Source organism: Juglans regia, chromosome 7 (genome assembly GCF_001411555.2).
Source record: "Juglans regia cultivar Chandler chromosome 7, Walnut 2.0, whole genome shotgun sequence".
Classification (NCBI taxonomy): Eukaryota; Viridiplantae; Streptophyta; class Magnoliopsida; order Fagales; family Juglandaceae; genus Juglans; species Juglans regia.
In genome coordinates this window covers 25,613,094-25,621,724 of record NC_049907.1, presented here as the reverse complement: position 1 = coordinate 25,621,724, position 8,631 = coordinate 25,613,094, and positions in this window count along the sequence as shown.

Below are 8,631 nucleotides of genomic sequence, written 5' to 3'. Positions count from 1 at the left end.
TGTTTTATTTAACATGTTTTGGCTGACTATAAATTATCATATCTGGTTGTTGCTTCAAATATTTAATTATGCTTTCTTTAACATGTTTTGGTGGATTAATATGATCCTATTTGGCTCTTGATTTATGTTCTTGCTTCAAGTATTTAAAGATGCTATATTTAATATGTCTTGGTTAATTAATCTTATCATTTCTTTAAAATGTTTATGTTCTTGCTTTAAGTATGAAATGGTGCTCTGTTTAATATGTTTTGGTTCATAAATCTTATCCAATCTGTTCTATGTTTATATTCTTGCTTTAAGTATGAAATGATGGTGTGTTTAACATGTTTTATCCAATCTGTTCTATGTTTATGTTATTGAGGTGCCTTGCTTCTGGAGGCACATCGAGTAACCAAGGCAAGACTGTATACTGAAACTATTTGAGTCAAAATTGTTTGACTTTAACATCTTTTAGTTGATTAGTATCAACTATATCAGCCTTACCTTCTAGAGGCACTTTAAGCCATCAAGGCAAGGCTGTATACTAAGACTATTGGAGTTAAATTTGTTTAACTTTAACATATTTTAGTATCCTTGCTTCTGGAGGCACCTAGAGCCATCAAGACAAGATTGTTTTATTTTAGTTGATTAATATAACCTGTATGGTCAATATTTATATGCTTATTTTATGTTTTTGATTTTGTGTTCACAAAATAGTTATTTTAGCAAATGGATGATCGTATGAATGAACTTGATCTGGTGGAGGAGTATGAAAATGAAAACTCCATTGGGATTAGCTTAGTAGAGCCCATATCTGATGATGATGGAGTCACTGCAAATACTGAGACCCCTAATATTGTCTCTTATGAATCCCCAATAGAAGTGCGAACAGTAGCCTATGAAAGAAAGAAGAGAAAGATGACTTCTGTTGTAGGAACGATTTTGTCAAAACTGAAGGAGATAGGGCTAGACAACCTCAATGCAAGTGGTATAAAACCTTGTTTAAAGCATCTAGATCGAGTTTTACGACTACACTACGTAGACACTAGCTAACTTGCTTGCCATACATGTTGCCTAATAAAAAAAGTTTTAACAGTTGAGTCTAAGGAGTCATGGCTTCACTGTATCAAACTTTACATATGATTGTAGTAGGGTCCGAGAGCTTGCCTCTCATATGATACTATATCGAGAGCTTGCCTCTCATATGATACTATATCGAGAGCTTGCCTCTCATATGATACAACACCATAAATATCCATTTTCTTTAATAGTGCTTGTGATATTTAATAAATTCATGAGTGCAAACACTCTATATTGGAAAAAAAAAAAATGTCTTAGGCAAATGTAAAGAATGAATGCATGAGAACTTATGAGACTGAAAAGATGAAGTTAAAGACTTTGCTTAAACCTATTAACAAAGTTCATATTACAATTGACATGTGGACTTCTTGTAAAAAAAACTTTCATATATGATAGTGACATGTCATTTTATAGATACTAATTGCCATCTTCAGATATGTGTTTTGAACTTTTATAATGTGCCACCTTCACATACTGGCATTCTTATTGTTGATGCTTTAGATAAGTGTTTCCAGGATTGGAACATTGAGAATAAAATTAGTTCAATTATTGTTGATAATGCAAGTTCTAAAGATGTTGTCATTAGGATTTTGAAAGATGATTTTAGATTGAAGAAAACATTGTCTGTTGGAGGGAAATTGTTTCATGTACGTTATTGTGCGCATCTAACTAATTTACTTGTGTAGTATGGACTTGGGGAGATTAGAGAGATCTTTAATTATGTGAGATGGTATAAAATATCTGGTAGTATCAGGAGTAGGCTAAAATAGTTTAGTTAGATTTGAAAACAATTGCAATTGCCCTCAAAGCAACTGATTTTGGTTGTGCCTGCAAGATGGAACAACACACATTTAATGTTGGATGCTGCAGTTCAATTCAAAGAAGTTTTTCCCAGATATGTTGATAGGGATGAGAGTTTTAAATGGGTTCCTGTAACACTCGTCCTTGTGGTGGGACTTTTTACAAAATATTTTTATTAAAGGACGACGGAAATTACAGTTCGATTTAAAACTTTTCACTTGCATACCCAGGGTGCGAGACTCTACGTTTATAAATAAAATGTGCTTTGGGATAAAAAGAGGTTTACAGCGGAAAACATAAATCTTGAAATAAAAAGGCCTCTCGTGTGTTTAAAACTCGTGCCTAGACTTCCGTGCTCTTCCCCATGGGCCATGTTCATCCCGATCATGCAGTTCCTATGGGGGGAGGGACATGCATAAAAACTAAAATGAGTCGAAGACTCGTAAGCATTACCCCAAACAGTTAAAATATAACAATGTAGGTTTTCATTCATGCATTCATCATTCGTACATACTATTACATGCATGCATACGTGCTTACGTGCGTTCATTTGAAAACGTCACTGGACGGGGTTTTTCTCTTTTAAACATGGGCATTCTTTTCGTAAAACGTTTCTCCCGTCAGTGCCTTCATTTCTTCAAGAGTTCGTGCATGCTTATGTGCATACGTGCGTTCTTTTGAAAACGTCACTGGATGGGGTTTTTCTTTCAAAAGGCTTTCCTTTCTTTAAAACGTGTCTCCCATCAGTGCCTTCATTTCTTAAAGGTTCGTGCATTCATGCGTTCATACAAGCATGCATACATTCATTCGTTCTTATCACTTTCATTGGCCAGTACACACTGTTACGCCCCGTGTGTTGGGACCTAGATTTCTTCGGACCTAGATTCCTCCCGTGGCCACGGGTGGGGAATCCCTTTCATAGGGGGCAGCACTGGGTGCACTTCCAGTACTACTTACTCGGCATTGCAATATGTCCATTCATTGGTACCCTTTTCATTCATTCATGTGGCCGTTACGTATCTTCATACATTTCATGCTATCATTTCTTTCTTTGCTTTTCATTCGTTCGTTCATGTCAGCTCGAAAGAGCTGGACCTTTCATTTAGTTCTTTCTTTCATTTAACAGTCCTTTCTTTTCATGAGGAAACATTTCTTTTCATGGGAAAACATCGTTTGGGGCATAAGCCCGAAAATGGTCTTTTCCTTTTTTCAGTTCATTTCAGTCATATCCTTTCTTTAACAGTTCGTTCGTGGAAAATTTCATTTAAGAACATATATGGGCTTAAACGTTAGTTTGCGTGGCATCCATAAGTGTCACCTTAAATGTCATCAATCATGGCGTCCACAAGCATCACCTCGTGGCGCACATGAGAGCGTCGGTTCGTAGGATCCATAAAAGCAACCGTTGTCATGCCTTTCATGCATTTTCATCAGTTTATGGATTTTCTTAGAACATACATACAATAGATACAGCGTATAGTCATCCATTCACATGCGTACAATTAATACTTTGGTTGCATAAACAGGGGCTGCCAAGGAGGGGCCGTACATACTTATACCTTTGAACACTTAGCATTTTCTTTCTTAAAGCGTTTTTCATTTCATTTCGTGAGCATCTTAAAGGAAAAGCGTTTCTTGTATCTTGGAAAACTCTAGAAGAGTATGAACGTAACACTTACCTGGACTCCATGCTATTTGCATGTCATGCAGTCCATTCATGTGCTTGTCAGAAGGCAACCTACATGCATACACATACCTTAGCGTCATTCTCTATCTAATGCATAAGCAACTTAAACTAGAAATAGAGCTACACATCACTTAGAACACCCTCCTTCTATCCCGTGCACTTACGTGCCCTTTACTATGTTAAACCCTTCGGGGACCACTTACGATCACCACATCTTACAACTCAAAGTCTTGCCTCGAGTGCTCATCCACTAAAGTGAACCCATGATTCACCTTAGGATTAAGACACTAAGACATTCGTCTTACTCTTCTTACTACCACATTCCGACGCATGATTCCGACCGATGGAATCACGCATCCCAATCCTAACAATACGCCTGCCACTACCTTCATGCATCTTAGCCCACACTAAATCCTCATTCCCATCCATATAAGCCACACGGCTCTAAGCCAACTCTGAGGCTTAAGCACCGTGTAACTATACTAATGACAGATTACCCATTACATATGGTGAATCCGTCCGACACATGTGTCTACTCAGATTACACTTGTACCTTACCCTTTCATCACCTGAGATCAACATATGACACGTTGATCACCTACTTGTATAAACAAGCACCATACTCCGATATCAACCTTCTCTTAACCCGGCTAGCATGACTCTTCACGCTACTCGTCCCTTTTGACAGTTCATCCCAACACTTAACATGACAAGACCCCATTCACAACTACGCTTTATGTCACGTCATATAGCTCGAGATTGCTCCAAAGCTACACCATGACCTTGTCACATCACTTGACATCCCGTTACATCATTTCTATGCCAACTCCTAACTCATCACGAGTACAGTTCCTCATGTACTCCTTTCACACCGTGACATCTCATCACGTTCCCGTTACGCCATTCCTACACTCTAACACCCATCATTAGCATGACTGCCAATAACCACGTCACTTCGTGACATTGCCCAGTCATGCTTCCGTTGCGTACTCTTAAACTTGTTCCTCAACTTCGTCCATCGCAAGCACGACTGTCAATAGTCATGTCACTTCGTGACATTCCTCAGTCATGTTTCCGCTGCGCACTCTTATACTTGTTCTGCTACTTCACGCATACTCCTAGCCATAAGTCCATCATGATGACACTTGCCACTTCAGACTACAGGCTACACCATAACTACTTCGGGACACTGTTCCACGGTTCCCGACACTACCCATCACGTTCCACGCCCATCAATCACATAACCATCCTTATCTCTACGACACGCCACATGGAGTGTTGCTGCCATGTGGAGTACACTCCACGTATACTCCCTTCACATACGCCACATCATCACTATGGCATACCCACCATATGATGCATCACTATATCACATGGAGTACACTCCTCGTGTACTCCGTTTCATACATACTACGCCACATTACCATTATGGCATACCCGCCATATGGTGCATCAGTACACCACATGGAGTACACTCCTTGTGTACCCCCTTTCATACACACTACGCCACATTACCATAATGGCATACCCGCCATATGGTGCATCACTCCACCACATGCAGTACACTCCACGTATACTCCCTTTACATACGCCACATTACCACTATGGCGTACCTACCATATGGAGCATCGCTCCACCACATGGAGTACACTCCACGTGTACTCCCTTTACACGCACTACTCCGCATCACCATTATGGCATATCTACCATATGGTGCATCACTCCACTCTATGGAGTACACTCCTCGTGTACTCCCTTTACATACCCCATATGGCATATCCGCCACATGGTGCATTATTCCACCATACGGAGTACATTCCACATGTACTCCCTTCATACACATCACACCACATCACCATTATGGCGTACCCGCCATATGGTGCATCACTCCACCACATGGAGTACACTCCACGTATACTCCAATCACATGCATTACGCCACATCACCATTATGGCATATCCGCCACGTGGTGAATCACCCCGTCATACGGAGTACATTCCACATGTACTCCATTTATATACCATACCCCACATAGAGTACATTCAGCGTGTACTCTTCCCGTTCCGCACTACGCCAGGAGAGTATATTTTACATATACTCTCATTGTCACACATTACGCCACACACAAAGTACACCCCGCATGTACTATTCCCATTCCATCTGCCACGTCATCAATACAACACATACCACAACACTACATAGCACACTTCACAATTACGCCCAACACTTCACAGTACACTGCACGGCACAACACTTCATCACACAGCACCACATCATAATACCATAACTCCACAAATACCAACAGCACAGTCCACAACCTAGTCAACTAATCAATATCTAACATAATTAACGAGGGATAGAGGGTTATACCATCGACGGGATAACCCGTGCGTTGCTCATTGATCGTCACAACTGATGATGTCGGAAGTGTTGTACGTGGCGGCTAACCCACGTACGTTAACTGTTTAGGCATTTGGATAGCTAAGTGTGGTCTTAGAAGGGCTCGTGAAGGCCTTGTGATGGTGGTAAGGAGCATAACACGGCGGATCTAGCCGTGTACAGTGGCGGTCAGCCACGCGGTGGCTGTCCATCACATGCAATGACTACCCACCACTCAAAGTGGTGGTTTGGACCTAGGGTTGGGCTGAGGGGATGGAGCTCATGGTGGCACTGGGGTGGCGCCATGGTGGTTCGCGGCGGCGGATCTGGCCACACAGTGGAGGAGAAGCCGTGGGAGAGTGAGAGAGAGTGTGCGTGCATGGGTGGTAGATCGGGGCTATGGGTGGTTGGGATAGCTCGGTGGTGGCTTGAGGAAGCTGAAGGTGGTGGTCAATCACCGTGGGTGGCGGTGCATGGCGGTGAGAGCTATGCAACCCGTGCGTGGAGAAGGGGAAGCCCGTGCGTGGAGGAGGGGCTTCTGGCCATGGGTCATGTGGAGGAGGAAAGGGGAGGAAATGGGAAGTCCATGGCAGTGCTTGGTGGCTGTGGGTACCGCGTACGGCGGTGCTAAAGGTAGTGCACGGTGAAACCATGCGTGGGTCTCTTGTGCTTGCGACGGGGAAGGTGACTACATGTGAGGGCCTGAGCTCGTTGGAGAGTGATGGCCGGTGGAAGAGGAAGTTGCCGTGGAGGTGGTGGCGCCATTGGGTGGCACACGGCGACGCAGTAAGCACTAAGCCTGTTCGGGCTGTGCACGGCCAGTGGAGAGAGAGAGGGAGCGTGGGAGAGAGAGGCTGGCATTGGAGGACTCACTGGCGTGAGGTGGAGCTGGGGGTGCCGGTGGTGAGAGCTGGCGACGCACGGCGGCACCGGGCTGAGGCATGGAGCTTCGGGCGAGGGGAGAGGCTGCGTACTGTGTATGCTTGAGGGAGAGGGAGGAGAGAGAGAGAGAGAGAGGGCTGGGGAAAAGTGAGGGAGACAGAGAGAGGGTCTGGGTATTTAACCCAGTCCCTTCATCTAGGGATCCACGTAACGATCTAATGGTGGATCTCAAATACTGATTTGAAAATGCATAAATATTCACTTATTAAAAACGCTTAGAGGAATTAAGGTAGAATATTATTTTAAACTAACTTTAGTTTATAAAATAATATTCTTCATCATTAATAAAATGATGAAGTCTCACTTAACATATTAAAGAGAATAAAACCATTTGATTAATAAAAGCTTATTATGATTGTCGTATTTAAGATCAATCTTACTTCAATGACACTGAAAATACTCCTTATAAATATTTCCAGCATATTTAAAACACTGGGCGTGCCTTAGAAGTCACACGATATCTTTCGAAACACGCCATCATGGTTCAACACGCATGACGAGTCTAGCAGTCGCTAGATAGAAGGGGCAAACAATCACAAAAATCTCTGCCCTCGAGATTTGCTTACGTCATAAAGACGGAACATACGTCAGAAAGAAGAAGCGTACATAAGAAGGAAGGAGCAGGGTATCAACTGTTGAAAAGTGGGGACAAGTTGAAAATGTTTGTCAATTTTTCAATAAAGTGACCAATATTGTATTCAGGGGTGATTACCCAACAACAAACTTATTACTTTCTAAAGTATGGAGAATAAAGGACATCTTAGGTAAGAAGAGTAGAGATGAGAATGAGTACATGAAATCAAGAAAAATGAGTGCTAAGTTTGAGAAATATGAGGGGAGTGTAATCTATTGATGGTAATTGCTGCGGTGTTAGACCCTAGATTCAAGATGGTGCTGATCCAGTTTTGTTTTCTTTTAATTTATCAAAAGCTGGAAGCTTCCAAGAATATTGAGTATGTCTCTTAAGTGTTGCATAAGTTATATGATGAGTATATTCAGGACTACAATTCGACTAATAAGACACAAAGAGAGTAGGAAAATGCTCGAATAAACATATCTAGTTGTTCCTCAAGTGCTGAGAGAAGCATGCAAAGTGGCCAATCATTATTTAAATCTTTTGTTAGAAGTATTGATACACTACAACCTATTAAATTAGAATTGGACAATTATTTAGAGGAGAGCTTATATATGTCAAGTGGGCTCAGACGCAATTCTCGATGACTTGGAATGGTGGAACGCAAATAGTCTCTAGTTTCACATTTTGTCCAAATTGGCCCGAGAATTGAAAGCAATAAGGGCGGATGTAGAAGTCAGAGTTGCAGCTTCTAAAAAGAAGGCCGAGCAATACTTCAACAAGCGAGTGAGGCCCAGATCTTTTAAAGCGGGTGACTTAATGCTGAAGGAAACTAGTGTCACCACGAGAGAAGAAGGGAAGTTAGGCCCTCGATGAGAAGGCCCTTATACTGTAGTAGCAAGCCACAAATCGGGAGCTTACCATCTCAAGGATGCCGTAGGGCACGAGCTACCCCACCCATGGAATGCAGACCATCTACGAAAGTACTACGTCTAAGTGAAAGATATGTAGGTTTTTTATTTATCGGTTTACTTATTGATATCATTTTTCAATAAATGCATCCAAGAGCTAAAGACAAAAGGTGAAGTGGCTGAGGGATCTCCCGCTAGGCTAATAATTAAAGGTAAAACGGTCGAGAGATCTCCCGTTAACACCTTCTCGCCAACAATATGACGTGATCGAGGGATAT